At 40.3% G+C, this 21,256-nt stretch overlaps 2 long non-coding RNA genes across 21 annotated transcripts in view; one reads left to right on the forward strand and one right to left on the reverse strand.

The window, feature by feature from the left end:
• Positions 1 to 11,342: 11,342 nt before the first annotated feature.
• Positions 11,343 to 15,948, reverse strand: LOC115649058. The gene is made up of 3 exons (XR_003999745.1): positions 15,602 to 15,948; positions 11,893 to 12,027; positions 11,343 to 11,383 (listed from the first exon to the last, which is right to left on the reverse strand). It is a non-coding gene; the product is annotated as an uncharacterized LOC115649058 (long non-coding RNA).
• Positions 15,949 to 17,250: 1,302 nt separating this feature from the next.
• Positions 17,251 to 21,256, forward strand: part of LOC115649019 — a 74,184-nt gene continuing 70,178 nt past the window's right edge. For 3 of the 20 annotated variants that reach the window (XR_003999735.1, XR_003999736.1, XR_003999742.1), the window contains exon 1: positions 17,263 to 17,913. This is a non-coding gene — a long non-coding RNA (uncharacterized LOC115649019). Of the gene's footprint in view, positions 17,914 to 19,940; positions 20,276 to 21,256 lie in introns of those variants that run through there. The other 17 variants (XR_003999721.1, XR_003999723.1, XR_003999728.1 and 14 more) reach the window with 12 other exon arrangements.

The following is a 21,256-nucleotide window of genomic DNA, read 5'->3' on the forward strand; positions in this document are numbered from 1 at the left end:
GGGAGTAATGCTAGGGATAGGCCAACTGATTTTGACAGGAGAGATGGCTGGAAAAACTACAAAACGGCTTTTTGATTTGACTCCCCCTTGTGCCCCTTTTATCTGAACATGGTGCCTCCCAGGTTGTGTTCACACCAGTGCTTGGGAATCGGCTACTCTTCGTACAGATGTCACATGAACAAGATGACAGCATTTGCTAGTCACCTTCTCTACTTTTACTGCTTTAAAAAGTTTCACTCTGCCGCTGAGAGGGCAGAAGCAATACCCTGTGATTTCACTGACCTGGCACCCTCTCTGTGTGGTGAACAGCAAATAGCAGCAGTGAAAGGTTTTTTACAGTTGGTGAAAATTCAAGTCTGTTCATGATCAATTCACAAGGAGAAAATGTGTTGGATATTTTACTTTATTGGCTGGGCGTCCATGTAGATTTGGTTTGAGACAAAGGCTCAGGGAAGGGGAATTGAAGCAATGTGCTTTTTTGGCAGGGGATCTGGCAGCAGATCTAGGAGAGGTCAGCACTGGTGTATGAAGGACCTGCTGCATTAGTGTTTGCTGGATTTTGCTTCATGCCTTGGATGTTATGTATTTCTCAAGGAATAATTCCATTACTTTTAATTAGCACGTTACAAACACTGACTAATCCTCACAACAACTTTCCATGGAGCAGGTCAATAGTTATCCCAGAGCAGTTTTGCATTCCACAAACTGAAGGGGAGAGATTCAATATTTTGCCCAAGGTCACAAGGCGAGTCAGGGGATGGAATTCAGGTGTTTCTGGCTACCAGGCCTTAGACTTTGCTCCAAACTCAAAGTGAATCTGAACAAAACATTTCTGAGTTCTGGAGAAAGTTCCATTAAATTGGTGGGGGAGGGCGAACCCCTGAAAATACATTTTGCGCTGGTTCTGGCTAGGACGGAAACCAGAAATGGTAAGTATCAGAGGGATAGCCGTGTTACTCTGGATCTGTAAAAGCAACAAAGAAACCTGTGGCACCTTATAGACTAACAGATGTTTTGGAGCATGAGCTTTCGTGGGTGAATACCCACTTCATCTGATGCATGTAGTGGAAATTTCCAGGGGCAGGTATATATATGCAAGCAACATATATATATACCTGCCCCTGGAAATTTCCACTACATGCATCCGACGAAGTGGGTATTCACCCACGAAAGCTCATGCTCCAAAATGTCTGTTAGTCTATAAGGTGCCACAGGTTTCTTTGCTGCTTTTACAGAAATGCTAAGATGCCAGGAGACGGAGGCAATTCTTGTGGCATTTTTGGTGTTGCTAGAAGTACTGAACCTCTCGCAAGTGAGTCTGAGTTCTTTCAAGATTCCCAGCAACTTGTTGCAGACCTGAAGGGCTTGGGTCAGGTAAGGATCTGAATAAGGATCCAAGTGGAACTTTATCTTGTCAGAGCCAGGATTAGAACTCAGGAATTCCTGGCTCTCAGTCCTTCGCTCAGACAGAAATAAGTTTTAGGAAGAATTTGAATGTGAAGAGGGCAGTGGGTCGGAGAACAGATTTAGGGAGGGCCGTGATGCCATAGCTGGTGTTTTTTCTTAAATCTCCATATCCTGGAGTCACATGAGAATCTCTGCCTTCACTTTTTAATAAAGGAAGGTTCTAGCCCTCTTGGTTGCAAAGAAGAGCTTAGAACCTGCAATGAATGCACCTTAAAGGTTCCTAAACAAGAAATCAACTAAAACGAAACCCATATTTTTATTTTTAAAAATCTGTCATGATTCTTTAGGGCAATATTATGATTTGAGGAGTGGGGTCTGACTCACGTTTTAGATTGGCAGCAGTGTGGGCAGCGTGGAAAGCATGCAAGTAGGAGAAATGGGCATTGGGTTTGCATTGCAAGGACAGTAGAGTGGGGAAGAAAACAGTGAAGGTCAGAGAACATATACAAATCACGAGAAATGCAGTGACGTGAGAAAACTCTTACCTTGTCCAGAATTAGGCAGAGCCAGAGCTGGGGCCTGGAATATTATCTCTTTCCACACACACACGCAGACACAGGTGGCAGCTGTCTCTCAGATCCTCACACACTTTCCAAGCAGGCGTTTGAAAGCAAACAGCAGCTGTTTCTAGACTGCCATTGTGATGTCACTCTGCTCTTCTCATGCAGTTACCACATTCTGCCTGTTGCTGTGACATCACGGCTGCCACCATAAGTGAAGCAGCCGTCTTGAAATTAACCTTAAACTATTGCAGGAAAAATACCTGCCTTTTGAAATGGGAAAACTAAGTTTTTTTAAAACTGTCTCTTCTTAAAGTTCCTAGGAGAAGCAAGCAGGGGCTACATCAGTTGGTATCCACTATTCCCTTGCTTAATAACTAAAATCAAATAGACCAGAAGTTCTCAAACTGTGGTCCGTGAGCTCCATTCAGGTGGTTCGTGGATAGTTCCCGCTAAGGTGCACGCCGGGGTGGCCACACAAGAGAGATCGAAGGGCCGCCCACCTAATTAGCGGAGCTGCGGAGGCGTGGCTCCGCTAATTAGGTGCCTGGACCCTGGAGAAGACGCACATGTAAGGTGAGGTGGTGGCCTTGGGGGGAATAGGGGGTAGTTGGGAGGGGGCAACGGGCTGAGAAGAGGGATTGGGGGGAATTTGGGACGTGCAGGACTGTGGCAGCCAGAGAAAGAGGTGAATTTCCCTAGCTCCAGGGCTGAGGCTGCCGAGGAGACAACCCCTTCCCTTCCCAGCCTCAGCTCGGGGGCTGCTGCAACATGGGAGAGAAGGCACATCCATTGCATTAGGAAGGCAAGACTACTGATATTAAAATATGAGTTGTGTGCTTTTATCTGTAGAAGAAAAAAAGTAAATTATTATAAAGGGTTTTTTCATATAGCACTTTTAGCCAAAGCACTTTTCAATAGTTAGCTAATGGTACAAACAACATTTGGAAAGATCATTAAGTGGTCCACCGAGACCCTCAGCAATTTTCAAGTGATCCACAAAGAAAAAAGTTTGAGAACCACTGAAATAGACATATTGGGGTAGATTTCCAAAAGGGGTCAGCTCCCATTTTTGTCCCTAAATAAGGGCCAGGCTTTCAAAAGGTCCAAGCGCCCATTGTGACCGTGATGGGCACCTGTTCCAAAGAACTCATGAGTTCTTTTGAAAATCTGGCCACTTAATTTTGAGCTCAGATGGGAGTTGAGTTCTTTTGAAAACTCTCACCATCCAGGATGAATACAAAACATGAAACCCACAATAAATGCTACACATACTATCCGAAATCATTTGAAAAGATATAGTTATGAACCTTGGATCATCTTTAAAAAAATACTTTTAGGTACCATCACTGCACCCTTCAGATTCTAAGCTAACTAGACTTTGTCTTTCTAAATTACCAGTTAGTAAAGCAGGCTGATTGCCACTACTGATCATTTCTTCACCAGCAGAGCAGTGTATGTGAATGGTAATTCTCCAAATGCTGATCTACATCCTTCACCAAGTTTCAGTGAAATAGGTTGATGAGTCTTGAAGTCAGAACAGTTGTTTGCCAAATTCCTGCTGCTGGGGTCTCTGTCTTACTAGGTGCTTTGACACGTGATGACGATGCAGGAGAAGAAGGCAGAGATGTGCCCACTGGCCCAGTGAGATGAAACTTGGTGCCAAATGCTTTCAAAATCAGCATTAGTGTCAGGGGATTGATGTATTTTTAGACCAAATGGGCTGTTGTATCATCCCCAGGTGCAAGGGCCAAATGTTCACTCATGTGCAACCACTTCATGTAGCCTGTGCAGAACTTTGACTAGAGCAGACATGCCACTTATGACCACACACATTCCTTGGGCTGCCCAGAATGTTGTTGGTGTTTGGTGTGAGAGCAGCAAGGGCCATGGCAATGAACATGCTATTTCTAAAGGGCTGCTGGGATATGAGAGGGTAACACCATTAATTGCCTTTGCCACTTAGGGCAGGGGAACCACCAGGGGTTAATATAATCATCTGGCCAGTAGAGATCACTGGGGTGATAACCCACAACAGCATTTCATGCAGTGATTGGCCTTCTGGGTCCAGAGTGTGCAGTTTATAGTTGCCATCTGATGGTGGGTCAGTGACCTTTGTGAAATGAGTTAGAGGGAATCTCAGTTCAGTTCCCACTCCCTGTCATGTTTGCCATCATGTTTGCCTATCATGTTTGCCAAGGGGCTATCTACAGGGCAAGTGAAAGCATATCATGGGGTAGGCATACCTGCATTGGCTTTATCTTAGTTAGCACGGGTAACAATAGTAGTGCTGACATGGGCTAGCAACCAGAGTATGTACCCAGAAGTTCTGGTGGACTTGTATTCATGTGGCCAGGCTGAAACCTGTGCCACCATGTCTACACTACTATTGTTACCTGTGCTGGCTAGATTAAACCTACCATGCCTACCATCACCCCTTCACATGCAGTGTGGTCATACTCTAACTTGTGCCTTGTGAGCTTCCTCAGCATGGCCAAGGATTGACTTGCCATGGAAACTGGAAGACCCTTGAGATGGTCCTCCCAGGACAGGGTCTCTGTGGGCATAGAGAGGATTTCAGTTGGAAAGGCCGGCCTAGTGGCTAAAGATTCTGCATTGACTCTTAGGACATCTGGGTTAAACCCCAGACTTTGGCACAGGCTTTCTGTGTGGCCTTGGTCACTTCACTTTATCTCTATGTGCCTCAATTCCCCAGCTGTAAAACAACGATAATGATATTTCCTTTCTCCCTCCCTTTGGTCTGCCTTGTCTAATTAAAGTGTAAATTCCTTGGGGGAGGGACTGTTTCTTTTGCTAGGTGTTTCTACAATACCTAGTGCAAGAGGACTTAGCCTCAATTGGGACCTGTAGATGTTCTGCTATACAAATAATAATAGTACATTAAATCCCACACCTTTCACCAGCATTAAATCACTACACAGTCTTTTTAAAAATGGATCACACTCTTTTTAAGCAAAATGGTGGCTTGATGGCCGCAGCTTTGAGCTTCAAGAAATTATCAAACCCGGTCTGTTTAAGTATCAAACCCTTCTGCACCTCTCCAGTGGCTGCTGGGCACAGTCTTGTTGGTGCTGCTTGACAGCTGCCTTTGCTTTTTTAAAGGTATCATTTGTCCGCCAAAAAGCTTTATGTACAACAGAAAGAAAGACAGACAAGACACCCACACATACACTCATTCCAATATCTCTGGAGATATTTAAGAGTAGGTTAGATAAATGTCTATTAGGGATGGTCTAGACAATATTTGGTCCTGCCATGAGGGCAGGGGACTGGACTCGATGACCTCTTGAGGTCCCTTCCAGTCCTAGAGTCTATGAATCTAGGTGCCAAGCACTACTGCCACCTACTGACCACATTGGGAATTGCAGGTGTAACCCACACACTCCTGGGTGTGGTGCTCCATCCCATCTAGGGGCATCAAGACCACTTAGACTAAGACAGAGATCAATGAGTCTGCTGTACAGCCTTGACAAACAGCCAGTTGGGTTTTAGCTCATGCAGTAAAGGCTCATGTATTTAGCTCCAGAAATCCCAGGTTCGATGCTGATGACCAGGGTCTGTCGGTGTTACACAGGCACTCGGTATCATTATGCATTAGACCATGAACACCAAGGAACCTATTTTTGAATTGTACATAACCATGGGAAGCAGAGCGATGCCAATGCGCACGCACCACATCCTGTGATCCAGCGCTTATTTTGATGCTACTGAGCGAAGCAGACATAGACCCAAGTCACTCCCATTTTATCTTGCTCTGTACCTCTTTCAAAGCCTCATGAGGAACATCAATATATATCCACACACAGAACACCCAATGAAATAAGTCCTTGGAGCTGGTTAACAGCCCCAGAAAACCATCCCTGGAGATCACTGCACCAAGGTTTTCAAAAGTGGCTAGTAATTTTGGTTGCCCAACTTGATACATCTTAGAGGCGTTTTTCGGAGGGTGGGCACTCAGTGCTTTCTGAGGGTCCAGCCCCTTTAAGGTGTCACAGGTTGGGCACTCAGAAATGGTGGCCCACACAATTGCTGCTTACTTTTGAAAACTTTATCTTATGTGTGGAAGGGGTACGGAATGGGCACCATTAACATCATCTTCCCCTCACTCACCCACTGTAGGATGCCCAGATATGTGAATTGGAAAATAAAACTGGACAAGGATTCTCAGGCAGTGAGTGTTAACTACAAGTAACTAATGAAATGAAAGCAGCACCTGAAATCTCTCTCTGTCTATTCAGCTACTGTGTTATCCATGTGCTGTGTATAAAATTAGGTCCTGATTGTACAGCTGGGTCTGCCTGGCTGGCCCTCTGGACCTACATGGAGCCCATGTGGCATACAGGTAGGCATGGAGGTCTGACAGTGGGGAGCCAGTTGAGGGATTGAGAGAGGAGCCTGGGATGTTTTCTGTAAAAGACACGCGCCCCCCCCCGCGCCCCCCCCCCGTCTGCTGTGGGCCTTCACTGCTGCAATTTAGAACGTGCTGTTTGACTTCTTTAAAGTGTACGTGAACCCTTCTGCTCTGGCCAGGGCACCAATAATTAGAACAACTGCTCTGAAAGTTGCCAGACTGGCAGGGGATCGAATTCCAGAGCCCCGGGGCCTTCCTGGAGAGTGCCCTGCTTCCTGCACCCTGATACTTACAGCTAGGGCCTAGCGGCTTGAACAAGGCCCTGGGTCTCAGCTCCCATGGAATTGTGATGAGGATAGAAGTGGTCTCTACACTGTAGGAATTGCACCTGTTCGGTGTCCTGTCTCTGATGGGGGCCAGTACCCGGGGTGTCCAAGGGAAGGTCTAAGAAGCATTGTAGCAGTTATGGAATAAACCTGGATCACAGGCCCACCACTGGGGTGATTTGTGCCTCCAGGGGTGCTAGAAGAGAACATCCTGTTCCCCTGAATGCAGGGACTGCGAATGGGCCAAATCCTCGTGCAGGAGCAGAGGGGAGGCCCCTAGCACCATGCCCTATCCTGTGCTAAGACCAGGTACAGTCTTCTCCTAAACAGCCAGCCGCGTGCTCCCCAAAGTGGCGTGTCCCAGGAAGAGTATCCTGCAGCAATCCAGCCACAAGGTGGCAAAGCTCTGGATCATGGCGGAGACAGAGATGGAATGAAAACTGCCTCTTTATGTATTTAACTCTTGACATCAGGGCAATTGTAAACCAAGTTTTCGTCCAATACAATTTTAAACAGCAGAGCGAACCGCTAGCCCTCAGGGTCCAAGTTCTGTAATGGAAACACCAACTCAGCCGTAATGATTTCGATAAATAAAACAGAGTATGAACCTGGTAGAGCGCAAGCTGCTTTCACAAAAGGGATCGATGGATGTGCTTTGACACTGGAGGTACATTTGGAGTAATGTCACTCGCATTTCTGAAGTGCCTGGAGCACAGATTGGACTTAATCAATGTCCATAGCAGCCTAAAGGTGTCAGTGAGTTTGGCTTCCCTTCTGACTGTGTATAGTCTTCCGCCACGATTGTGTGTGTGTGTGCGTGTGTGTGTCTGTTAATGTGAAACAAAGGCAGTGCTTTGAGTGCCTCAGGGCCAGATCCTCAGTTGTTGTAAATCAGCAGAGCTCCACTGACTCACGCCAGCTGAAGATCTGGCCCCTAAATAGCTAATTATGTGGGCTGCCATCAGAATGCCTTACGGACATCTTAAAAAGAGCCTGATGTTCTCCACGCTAACCTAATATGAGGTTACAAAATAAATAAAGAGCAGGGGTGATTTCAGGTCTTATAAACCATATGAGCACAGGAATTCCCTGCTGGACCAGACCAGCTCTAGTACCCTGTCTCTGTTAGTGATCAGTGAGCTGCTTCAGAAGAAGATGCAAAAAAAACATTATAGTGAACACTTAAGGAATAATATACCTCTGGGACATTTCTTGCTAGATTTTGCCCTGAAGCATGAGCATTTATATCTATTGATTAAAAAGCAATCCTCCTGAATGTATGTAATATTACTGAACTCGTCTATAATGCCTTCTTTCATCAGTAGATCTCAAAGCGCTTCACAAAGGCAGCCAGGATTCTTCATCATACAGGTAAATGTAGAATCCTTTTTTAAGCCTAAAGAGCTCTTTGCCCCAGTATGAGGTTCAGGGAACCCTAAAGTGGGCAGTTATGGAATACAGTCCATAGGGGAAGTGTCTTCCTAAACCTTTCAATTATATCTTGCAGCATGGCTCTCAGTTTCGCCATCACAAATTAAGACGTTAATCACTAGTGGTGTGTGTGTGTGTGTGAGAGAGAGAGAGAGAGAGAGAGAGAACAGAACCAAGGACTCCTTTAGTCACCAGGTTCCGAGCTGCTTAGACACATTTGCTCCTAAGTAGTAATAAGCTCGATAGTATTCATCACCATGCAATTTTGACAGGTTTCCACGCCCCTTTTAGGGCTTATGTCCCGCCTTCCCACCCCCCGTTTCGGTTGGCGCCGTCGGCCATTTTGAAAAAATGTGTGTGTGTGTTTGACTAGGGGAAGTGTATTAAATATCAGTGTGGATTAAGAGAAAAGTTAAATAATATTGAAAACTAGGTTTATAAAGGGAATTTACTACGTCAAAACCTGTTTGTTAAGCACAGGATAAAAAAGCATTGAATCTATTCAATACCAATGTAGGTTAAGAGAAAACCATTATAAACTAAGTTTAAAAGGGTAATTAAGTGATGCAAAACCTGTTTTGTAAGGACATAAGCAAAAACTATAAAGAAATACTTAAAAACTAGGTTTAAAAAAAATTTACCAAGGCAAATCCTGTTTGGGGTGCCCTGAGTAAAAAAGTGAATAAAAAGGGATTGAAACTATTGAATGCCAACATAGGTTAAGAAAAGCTTTTTAATATTAAAAGCAATACAGCTAGGTTTAAAAGGGGAATTGACTGAAGCAAAACCTGTTAAGTAAGCACATGGCCAAAAACTATAAAGGGGTACTAAGAAAAAGGCATTTAAAAACTAGGTTTAAAAGAAAATGTACTAAGGCAGTGTAATAAAAGTGAATAAAACGTATTAAAACCAGTCAATACCAATGTAGGTTAAGAAAAAACGAGGTTTAAAAGGAAAATTGACAAAGAGAAAGCCTGTTCGGTAAGCCCAGGGTAAAAACTCTATAAAAAAGTGGCTAAGAAAAATACAATAAAGCTCAGGGTAAAATTAAAAAGTTATTGAAGAAAAGAGGCTGGTTATGAAAGAATAGAAATATTTTTGTTTTTAAAGGGTTAGTTAGTTTGAAAGGAGAGATTTTTAGTGAGTTTGAGTAAGGAGAGAGGATGGTAAAGGCTTAGTTTGGTAGGCAAGTAAAGAATAGAAATTTTTGAGATAAATGTAAAAGGTGTATTAAATATCAGGGTGAGTTAAGAGAAAAGTTAAATAATATTGAAAACTAGGTTTATAAAGGGAATTTACTAAGGCAAAACCTGTTTGGTAAGCACAGGATAAAAAAGCATTGAAACTATTCAATACCAATGTAGGTTAAGAAAAAAGCATTTAAAAACATTAAAAACTAGGTTTAAAAAGGGAATTGACTACGGCGGAGCCTGTTTGGTAAGCACAGGGTAAAAAAAATGAATAAAAAAGCACTGAAACTATTCAATACCAGCGTAGATGAAAAAAAAGAAGAGCCCCCTTTGCAACGGGCAAAGATAGACAGCACACGATGGAATCAAAAAAAAAAAAAGAGAGAAAACAACATTGGCGCCAAAGTGTGGCGCCGACGGCCATTTTGAAAAAGTGTGTGTGTGTGTGACTAGGGGAGGTGTTGTGTGTGTATGTGCTTGTGTACATGGAGAGAAAAAGGTTGAAAGAAGAGTGTAAAGGGAAAAAAGAAGTTTGAGTAAGGTTTAGAGGAAAAAAAGGAAATTTGAAAGAAGAGGTAAGTTATTGAAGAAAAGAGGCTGGTTATGAAAGAATAGAAAGATAGAACTTTTTAAAAAAAGGAAATATTTGTTTTTGAAGGGCTAGTTTAAGAAAAAAGTTAAATAATATTGACAACTAGGTTGAAAAAGGGAAAGGCAAAACCTGTTTGGGAGGCCCAGGGTAAAAAAGTGAATAAAAAGGCATTGAAACTATTGAATACCAATATAGGTTAAGCAAAAAGCATTACAAACATTAAAAACTAGGTTTAAAAGGGGAAATTTACTAAGGCAAAACCTGTTTAGTAAGCACATGGCCAAAAACTATAAAGGGGTACTAAGAAAAAAGCATTTAAAATGATTAAAAACTAGGTTTAAAAAGGGAATTGACTGAGGCAAAGCCTGTTTGGTAAGCACAGGGTAAAAAAGTGAATAAAAAAGCATTGAAACTATTCAATACCAGTGTAGGTTAAGAAAAAAAGAGGTTTTTAGTGAGTTTGAGTAAGGAGAGAGGATGGTAAAGGCTTAGTTTGGTAGGCAAGTAAAGAATAGAAATTTTTGAGATAAATGTAAAAGGTGTATTAAATATCAGGGTGGGTTAAGAGAAAAGTTAAATAATATTGAAAACTAGGTTTATAAAGGGAATTTACTAAGGCAAAACCTGTTTGGTAAGCACAGGATAAAAAAGCATTGAAACTATTCAATACCAATGAAGGTTAAGAAAAAAGCATTTAAAAACATTAAAAACTAGGTTTAAAAAGGGAATTGACTACGGCGGAGCCTGTTTGGTAAGCACAGGGTAAAAAAAATGAATAAAAAAGCACTGAAACTATTCAATACCAGCGTACATGAAAAAAAAGAAGAGCCCCCTTTGCAATGGGCAAAGATAGACAGCACACGATGGAATGAAAAAAAAAGAAGGAAAACAACATTGGCGCCAAAGTGTGGCGCCGACGGCCATTTTGAAAAAGAGTGTGCGCGTGTATGTGTTTGACTATGGGGGAGTGTTGTGTATGTTTGTGCTTGGTGACATGAAGAGGAAAAGAGAGAGTTATGAAAGAATGGGGATAAAACTTAAAGAAAAAGGAAATATATTAAAAACTAGGTTGAAAAAGGGAAAGGCAAAACCCGTCTGAAAGGCCCAGGGTAAAAAGGGAGTGAAAACTATTTAATACCGAGGTAGGTTAAAAATTTGCTAAAAAAGGCATTAAAAGTATTCAATACCAATGTAGGTTAAGAAAAAACGAGGTTTAAAAGGAAAATTGACAAAGGCAAAGCCTGTTTGGGAGGCCCTGGGTAAAAACTATTGACTACCCGTGTAGGTTAAAAAAAAACATTAAAAACTAGGTTTAAAAGGAAAATTGACTGTGTAGTAAGCACATGGCCAGTAAATTTAAAAGAAAAATTGCCTGTGCAGTAAGCACAGGGTAAAAACTCTATTAAAAAGTGGCTAAGAAAAATACAATAAAGCTCAGGGTAAAATTAAAAAATGTTTACCTTTGCAGTCTTTTTGTAAAACGAGGCAGCTTTTCTGGTTTAACCCTAGTAAATAAAACACATTGAAACTAGTCAATACCAATGTAGGTTAAGAAAAAAGCATTACAAACATTAAAAACTAGGTTTAAAAGGGGAAATTTACTAAGGCAAAACCTGTTTAGTAAGCACATGGCCAAAAACTATAAAGGGGTACTAAGAAAAAAGCATTTAAAATGATTAAAAACTAGGTTTAAAAAGGGAATTGACTGAGGCAAAGCCTGTTTGGTAAGTACAGGGTAAAAAAGTGAGCAAAAAAGCATTGAAACTATTCAATACCAGTGTAGGTTAAGAAAAAAAGAGAGGTTAAAAAAAGAACAGGACAAAGAGCAAAAATAGAGAGCACATGGTGGAATCTGAATGAGACAGAGAGAAGCAGGCAGAGTCTGTTTAGTAAGCACAGGGTAAAAAAGCATTCAGAATCAGGGTGGGTTACAAGACAAGAAAGAGAGCTCCCTCTGCAAAGGGCAAAGATAGAGAGCACATGGTGGAATCAGAAAGAGAGCGAGAATTCTCACCTTTGAAGTCTTTCTGTAGAATGAGGCAACTTTTCTGGTTCAGACCCTCTCACACTTGTTATCAATTCCTTTGGATCGGCCCAATCAGAGGTGGTTTTACAGCAGCGTCATAGAATTCATTTTCCTGAACCAATCCTAGTATCCCAAGATTTTAAACAAGAGCCAGCTCCCTCCTTTCCCCCCTCCCCTCCTCTGTCCCCCTCCCTTTTAACTGTTTTTTTCTTATCTAAAGGAACAGACCCCCAGCATTTTCCAGCCACGTAGCCCTTTTACAAAGGGGTTTTTATAAAAGTTAAAACCATAAGCTTTTAGTAATACACCATTTTTAACACATGTTAAAGTTACCTTAGTTTTGCAAAGGAATAAGAGACATCCCTTTTGTATGTGTTGTAATAAAAAATATGCAGAAGCACCCCAGGTTAATAGTAACAAACAATTTATAAACCCCTTATTTTGTAAACCAGTAAATTAGAAAGACAAAGAAGCAAAGCGCCTGTTAGCAAAGCAGCCTCTGTGAGTTAGTGGATCAGAGATAAGAAGGCTGCTTCTGACCCAAGCTTTTCAACAAACACATGTTAAAGTTACATTAAGTTTTGCAAGGGGATAATGGCTTAAAAAGACAAACCTAAACACATTTCTTTTACATTTGTGTTGTAATAAAAAAGAGCAGGCAGAAGTACCCCAGGTTTTTAGTAACAGACAGTTTAAAAACCCCTTATTTTGTAAACCTGTGGATTAGAAAGACAAAGAAGCAAAGCGCCTGTTAGCAAAGCAGCCTCTGTGAGTTAGTGGATCAGAGATAAGAAGGCTGCTTCTGACCCAAACTTTTTAACAAACACAAGTTACAACTACATTAAGTTTTGCAAAGGGATAATGACTTGAAAAGACAAACTTAAGACACAACCCTTTTGTATGTGTTGTAATAAAAATTATGCAGAAGCACCCTAGGTTTAAAACCCCAGGTTTTTAGTAACAGACGGTTTATAGTCCCCTTATTTTGTAAGCCAGTGGATTAGAGAGAAGAAGATTGCTTCTTTCCCCACTGTTTAACAAAGAGAGGTGAAAGGCTTTTAAGGGAATAAACAAAAGACATGCCTAAATGAAGACACATTTCTTTATTTACCCCCCTTGACACAAGTGTTTCAGTAAAAAAGAGCAGGCAGAAGCACCCCAGGTTTTTAATAACCAACAGTTTATAAACCCCTTATTTTGTAAACCAGTGGAATAGAAAGACAAAGAAGCAAAGTATTTTGTTAACCATTGGATCAGAGAGAAGAAGATTGCTTTTTTACCTGCTTTTTAACAAAGAGAGGTGAAAAGGAATAAACAGTTGAAAAGACAAGCCTACCAGAAGACCCATAACCTTCATTTAGCCCCTCAGGCACAGGTGTTTCAATAACATGCAAGTCCGCAGAAACAACCCAGGCTTAAAAACACAGAAAGCCTGTTTATAAAAGTTTTTCCCTAGGTTTAGGCTAGCACTGGTCATTTTTTAGTAAGGACAGCAGGCTTTTGCAGCAGAGCAGCTGTCAGCAAAAACAGCCTCTGTAAACCAGTAAATCAGAGATAAGGCGGCTGCTTCTTTGCCTGTTTTTTAACACATACAAGTGAAAGTTATATTAAGTTTTGTAGAGGACAACACTCTTTTTTAGTAAAAACAATGTGAAACTGCAGCAAAGCGCCTGTTAGCAAAGCAGCCTCTGTGAGTCAGTGGATCAGAGATAAGAAGGCTGCTTCTGACCCAAGCTTTTTAACAAACACATGTTAAAGTTACATTAAGTTTTGCAAGGGGATAATGACTCGAAAAGACAAACCTAAGACACAACCCTTTTGTACGTGTTGTAATAAAAAATTATGCAGAAGCACCCTAGGCTTAAAACCCCAGGTTTTTAGTAACAGACGGTTTATAGTCCCCTTATTTTGTAAGCCAGTGGATTAGAGAGAAGAAGAAGATTGCTTCTTTCCCCACTTTCTAACAAAGAGAGGTGAAAGGCTTTTAAGGGAATAAACCCTTGAAAAGACAGGCCTAAATGAAGACACATTTCTTTATTTACCCCCTTGACACAAGTGTTTCAGTAAAAAAAGAGCAGGCAGAAGCACCCCTGGTTTTTTAGTAACAAACAGTTTATAAACCTCTTATTTTGTAAACCAGTGGATTAGAGAGAAGAAGATTGCTTCTTTCCCCACTTTTTAACAAAGAGAGGTAAAAGACATGCCAAAATGAAGGCATTCTCCTTTGGTATAGGTGTTTTAATAAAAAAAGAGCATGCACAAACAGTCTAGGGTTATAAAAGTAATGTATAGTGACAAAAAAAAAGTTTTTTTCCCCCCAGGTTTTAGACTAGCACTGCTTATTTTTTAGTAAAAACTGAAGCTGCAGCAGAGCCCTGTTCTGCTCTTATCTAAACAACCAGGACCCTGTAACAAAAGCTGAACAACCCATACTAGAAACCATTTTAAAGGAGGGCTTTAAACTAGGTTCGACGGGGACAGGTGAGCAAACCCCACAGGTAAGTGGGGAACAAGACCTGGGAGATGGGTCGGAAACAGGAGGGAGCATGGGCTATAATGGCAGAGAGAAAGGAGGGTCAGGGCAAAGCTGGGAGGCAAGATCAAACCAGTATCTTAGATGCCTATATACAAATGCAAGAAAAAGCAGTCTCTGTGAGTTAGTGGATCAGAGATAAGAAGGCTGCTTCTGACCCAAGCTTTTTAACAAGCACATGTTAAAGTTACATTAAGTTTTGCAAGGGGATAATGACTCGAAAAGACAAACCTAAGACACAACCCTTTTGTATGTGTTGTAATAAAAAATTATGCAGAAGCACCCTAGGCTTAAAACCCCAGGTTTTTAGTAACAGACGGTTTATATTTCCCTTATTTTGTAAACCACTGGATTAGAGAGAAGATTGCTTCTTTCCCCGCTTTTTAACAAAGAAAGGTAAAAGACATGCCAAAATGAAGGCACAGTCCTTTGGTATAGGTGTTTTAATAAAAAAAAGAGCATGCACAAACAGTCTAGGGTTATAAAAGTAATGTATAGTGACCAAAAAAAAAATTTTCCCCTAGGTTTTAGACTAGCACTGCTTATTTTTTAGTAAAAACTGTGAAGCTGCAGCAGAGCCCTGTTCTGCTCTTAGCTAAACAACCAGGACCCTGTAACAAAAGCTGAACAACACATACTATAAACCATTTTAAAACGTGTTTTTTTGAAGTAATGTCTAAAACCCCCTCTTTTTAACGTATTAAATAAACGCATGAAATAACAAATTTACTTGAAGACACATTTCTTTATTTGTAGGGGTATTTCAATTAAAAAAAAGAGCATGCAGAAGCATCCCTGACCTAAGCCCACAAAACCCTTACTAAGAAAAAGCCCCCCCCCCTCTCCCCCCAGGTTTTTAGTGTGAACCACTTGAAACAGCCTTTTGAAGGTAGTGGATTAGAAAAGAAGACCCCTTTGAAAAACAGGCTACCTGAAGACACTTTTGTTTTTTGGTTTTTTTTTTTTGGTATTTAGCCCCCTTGGCATAAGTGTTTCATTAAAATGTAAAAGAGCAGGCAGAAGCACCCCAGATTTTTAGTAACAGACGGTTTATATACCCCTTATTTTGTTAACCATTGGATCAGAGAGAAGAAGATTGCTTTTTTACCTGCTTTTTAACAAAGAGAGGTGAAAAGGAATAAACAGTTGAAAAGACAAGCCTACCTGAAGACCCATAACCTTCATTTAGCCTCTCAGGCACAGGTGTTTCAATAACATGCAAATCCGCAGAAACAACCCAGGCTTAAAAACACAGAAAGTTTTTCCCTAGGTTTAGGCTAGCACTGGTCATTTTTTAGTAAGGACAGCAGGCTTTTGCAGCAGAGCAGCTGTCAGCAAAAACAGCCTCTGTAAACCAGTAGATCAGAGATAAGGCGGCTGCTTCTTTGCCTGTTTTTTAACACATACAAGTGGAAGTTATATTAAGTTTTGTAGAGGAATAAACACTTTAAAAGACAAGCCTATATAAAGACAGAGCCCTTTATTTAACATTTTTACATGCGTGTTTTAATTAAAAAGAGGGCTTGCAGAAAACACGCCAGAGTGGAAACCACAGAACCTTAGTAACAGCTAGTTTATATCCTCCTTATTTTGTAATCCAGGGGATCAGAGAGAAGTTTATTTTCCTTCCCATATATTTGAAGCATTATGTTTTGTAAAGTTTATTATGAAAAAGCAGTATTGCCTGAGCTGTAACAAAACAAGGCCCCTCTTAGAGATATTTTGTAGAAGTTTAGTGAACTAAAAGGCTTAAGATACTAGCCTGTTCTTTTAAAAACAGTGTTTTTAAAGTACCAAAACAACAACTGGGTAAGAATATGAAAACTGGCAATTGAGGGGAGTTTATATATGTTTTAATTAGAAAAAAAAACAACAACCACGCAAGATTGCTTTTTAAAGGTTTACCAGAGATATGGAGCCCTCCTCACCCCCGCTCCACACACACACACACTCTTTTCTCCTCCCCCCGCCACCCTTCCCCTTTTTTTCTTCTTTTTTTAAACTGTTTTTTAAAATTTAAACCAAGGACAAACTTTTTTTTTTTTTAAAAAGCCAGGGCCACAGAGATCAGGCCATGCTGGTAAGAAAGCTGTCCTGAGTTTTAGGGGGCATGTTGATAACTCTTTTAGTGAAACAGTTTTGTAGGCAGCCTGTCTGTGTAAGTTGTTATGCCCTAGCATGGGCAAACGTTTATTGTTTGAAAGCACTTTTTTACTTTATGAGGTATTATCTCCCCCATCTTACGGCCTATCAGAAATATTAAAAACAACAAGCTAAAAGATACATTGCAGCAAGGACTGCAAAACAATCGTTACAATGTTGTTGATTATTACCTTGTCTAAGGCCCTAGAGAATATATTTTGTTTTGTTTTTATAAAACACTTTTATACAAACTGTAACCCAGCATGATGATGTGAATTGTAAAATTAAAGAAATTAGCAGTGCTTTGTGTATGGAAAGTGTGTTAAATATCATCATCATGCTGGAATACGCACTGCAGTGCCTCTGTTTAATCCAGGAACATTTAGCTCTAGGGGCAGAAGTGGTGGACAGCTTTCTTACCAGCATGGCCTGATCTCTGTGGCCCTGGCTTTTTAAAAAAAAAAAGTTTGTCCTTGGTTTAAATTTTAAAAAACAGTTTAAAAAAAGAAGAAAAAAAGGGGAAGGGTGGCGGGGGGAGGAGAAAAGAGTGTGTGTGTGTGTGGAGCGGGGGTGAGGAGGGCTCCATATCTCTGGTAAACCTTTAAAAAGCAATCTTGCGTGGTTGTTGTTTTTTTTTCTAATTAAAACATATATAAACTCCCCTCAATTGCCAGTTTTCATATTCTTACCCAGTTGTTGTTTTGGTACTTTAAAAACACTGTTTTTAAAAGAACAGGCTAGTATCTTAAGCCTTTTAGTTCACTAAACTTCTACAAAATATCTCTAAGAGGGGCCTTGTTTTGTTACAGCTCAGGCAATACTGCTTTTTCATAATAAACTTTACAAAACATAATGCTTCAAATATATGGGAAGGAAAATAAACTTCTCTCTGATCCCCTGGATTACAAAATAAGGAGGATATAAACTAGCTGTTACTAAGGTTCTGTGGTTTCCACTCTGGCGTGTTTTCTGCAAGCCCTCTTTTTAATTAAAACACGCATGTAAAAATGTTAAATAAAGGGCTCTGTCTTTATATAGGCTTGTCTTTTAAAGTGTTTATTCCTCTACAAAACTTAATATAACTTCCACTTGTATGTGTTAAAAAACAGGCAAAGAAGCAGCCGCCTTATCTCTGATCTACTGGTTTACAGAGGCTGTTTTTGCTGACAGCTGCTCTGCTGCAAAAGCCTGCTGTCCTTACTAAAAAATGACCAGTGCTAGCCTAAACCTAGGGAAAAACTTTCTGTGTTTTTAAGCCTGGGTTGTTTCTGCGGATTTGCATGTTATTGAAACACCTGTGCCTGAGAGGCTAAATGAAGGTTATGGGTCTTCAGGTAGGCTTGTCTTTTCAACTGTTTATTCCTTTTCACCTCTCTTTGTTAAAAAGCAGGTAAAAAAGCAATCTTCTTCTCTCTGATCCAATGGTTAACAAAATAAGGGGTATATAAACCGTCTGTTACTAAAAATCTGGGGTGCTTCTGCCTGCTCTTTTACATTTTAATGAAACACTTATGCCAAGGGGGCTAAATACCAAAAAAAAAAACCAAAAAACAAAAGTGTCTTCAGGTAGCCTGTTTTTCAAAGGGGTCTTCTTTTCTAATCCACTACCTTCAAAAGGCTGTTTCAAGTGGTTCACACTAAAAACCTGGGGGGAGAGGGGGGGGGACTTTTTCTTAGTAAGGGTTTTGTGGGCTTAGGTCAGGGATGCTTCTGCATGCTCTTTTTTTTAATTGAAATACCCCTACAAATAAAGAAATGTGTCTTCAAGTAAATTTGTTATTTCATGCGTTTATTTAATACGTTAAAAAGAGGGGGTTTTAGACATTACTTCAAAAAAACACGTTTTAAAATGGTTTATAGTATGTGTTGTTCAGCTTTTGTTACAGGGTCCTGGTTGTTTAGCTAAGAGCAGAACAGGGCTCTGCTGCAGCTTCACAGTTTTTACTAAAAAATAAGCAGTGCTAGTCTAAAACCTAGGGGAAAATTTTTTTTTTTGGTCACTATACATTACTTTTATAACCCTAGACTGTTTGTGCATGCTCTTTTTTTTATTAAAACACCTATACCAAAGGACTGTGCCTTCATTTTGGCATGTCTTTTACCTTTCTTTGTTAAAAAGCGGGGAAAGAAGCAATCTTCTCTCTAATCCAGTGGTTTACAAAATAAGGGAAATATAAACCGTCTGTTACTAAAAACCTGGGGTTTTAAGCCTAGGGTGCTTCTGCATAATTTTTTATTACAACACATACAAAAGGGTTGTGTCTTAGGTTTGTCTTTTCGAGTCATTATCCCCTTGCAAAACTTAATGTAACTTTAACATGTGCTTGTTAAAAAGCTTGGGTCAGAAGCAGCCTTCTTATCTCTGATCCACTAACTCACAGAGACTGCTTTTTCTTGCATTTGTATATAGGCATCTAAGATACTGGTTTGATCTTGCCTCCCAGCTTTGCCCTGACCCTCCTTTCTCTCTGCCATTATAGCCCATGCTCCCTCCTGTTTCCGACCCATCTCCCAGGTCTTGTTCCCCACTTACCTGTGGGGTTTGCTCACCTGTCCCCGTCGAACCTAGTTTAAAGCCCTCCTTTAAAATGGTTTCTAGTATGGGTTGTTCAGCTTTTGTTACCGGGTCCTGGTTGTTTAGATAAGAGCAGAACAGGGCTCTGCTGCAGCTTCAGTTTTTACTAAAAAATAAGCAGTGCTAGTCTAAAACCTGGGGGGAAAAAAACTTTTTTTTTGTCACTATACATTACTTTTATAACCCTAGACTGTTTGTGCATGCTCTTTTTTTATTAAAACACCTATACCAAAGGAGAATGCCTTCATTTTGGCATGTCTTTTACCTCTCTTTGTTAAAAAGTGGGGAAAGAAGCAATCTTCTTCTCTCTAATCCACTGGTTTACAAAATAAGAGGTTTATAAACTGTTTGTTACTAAAAAACCAGGGGTGCTTCTGCCTGCTCTTTTTTTACTGAAACACTTGTGTCAAGGGGGGTAAATAAAGAAATGTGTCTTCATTTAGGCCTGTCTTTTCAAGGGTTTATTCCCTTAAAAGCCTTTCACCTCTCTTTGTTAGAAAGTGGGGAAAGAAGCAATCTTCTTCTTCTCTCTAATCCACTGGCTTACAAAATAAGGGGACTATAAACCGCCTGTTACTAAAAACCTGGGGTTTTAAGCCTAGGGTGCTTCTGCATAATTTTTTATTACAACACGTACAAAAGGGTTGTGTCTTAGGTTTGTCTTTTCGAGTCATTATCCCCTTGCAAAACTTAATGTAACTTTAACATGTGTTTGTTAAAAAGCTTGGGTCAGAAGCAGCCTTCTTATCTCTGATCCACTGACTCACAGAGGCTGCTTTGCTAACAGGCGCTTTGCTGCAGTTTCACATTGTTTTTACTAAAAAAGAGTGTTGTCCTCTACAAAACTTAATATAACTTTCACTTGTATGTGTTAAAAAACAGGCAAAGAAGCAGCCGCCTTATCTCTGATTTACTGGTTTACAGAGGCTGTTTTTGCTGACAGCTGCTCTGCTGCAAAAGCCTGCTGTCCTTACTAAAAAATGACCAGTGCTAGCCTAAACCTAGGGAAAAACTTTTATAAACAGGCTTTCTGTGTTTTTAAGCCTGGGTTGTTTCTGCGGACTTGCATGTTATTGAAACACCTGTGCCTGAGGGGCTAAATGAAGGTTATGGGTCTTCTGGTAGGCTTGTCTTTTCAACTGTTTATTCCTTTTCACCTCTCTTTGTTAAAAAGCAGGTAAAAAAGCAATCTTCTTCTCTCTGATCCAATGGTTAACAAAATACTTTGCTTCTTTGTCTTTCTATTCCACTGGTTTACAAAATAAGGGGTTTATAAACTGTTGGTTATTAAAAACCTGGGGTGCTTCTGCCTGCTCTTTTTTACTGAAACACTTGTGTCAAGGGGGGTAAATAAAGAAATGTGTCTTCATTTAGGCATGTCTTTTGTTTATTCCCTTAAAAGCCTTTCACCTCTCTTTGTTAAACAGTGGGGAAAGAAGCAATCTTCTTCTCTCTAATCCACTGGCTTACAAAATAAGGGGACTATAAACCGTCTGTTACTAAAAACCTGGGGTTTTAAACCTAGGGTGCTTCTGCATAATTTTTTATTACAACACATACAAAAGGGTTGTGTCTTAAGTTTGTCTTTACAAGTCATTATCCCTTTGCAAAACTTAATGTAGTTGTAACTTGTGTTTGTTAAAAAGTTTGGGTCAGAAGCAGCCTTCTTATCTCTGATCCACTAACTCACAGAGGCTGCTTTGCTAACAGGCGCTTTGCTTCTTTGTCTTTCTAATCCACAGGTTTACAAAATAAGGGGTTTTTAAACTGTCTGTTACTAAAAACCTGGGGTACTTCTGCCTGCTCTTTTTTATTACAACACAAATGTAAAAGAAATGTGTTTTAGGTTTGTCTTTTTAAGCCATTATCCCCTTGCAAAACTTAATGTAACTTTAACATGTGTTTGTTGAAAAGCTTGGGTCAGAAGCAGCCTTCTTATCTCTGATCCACTAACTCACAGAGGCTGCTTTGCTAACAGGCGCTTTGCTTCTTTGTCTTTCTAATTTACTGGTTTACAAAATAAGGGGTTTATAAATTGTTTGTTACTATTAACCTGGGGTGCTTCTGCATATTTTTTTATTACAACACATACAAAAGGGATG

This window comes from Gopherus evgoodei, chromosome 1 (genome assembly GCF_007399415.2).
Source record: "Gopherus evgoodei ecotype Sinaloan lineage chromosome 1, rGopEvg1_v1.p, whole genome shotgun sequence".
In the NCBI taxonomy this organism is placed as follows: Eukaryota; Metazoa; Chordata; order Testudines; family Testudinidae; genus Gopherus; species Gopherus evgoodei.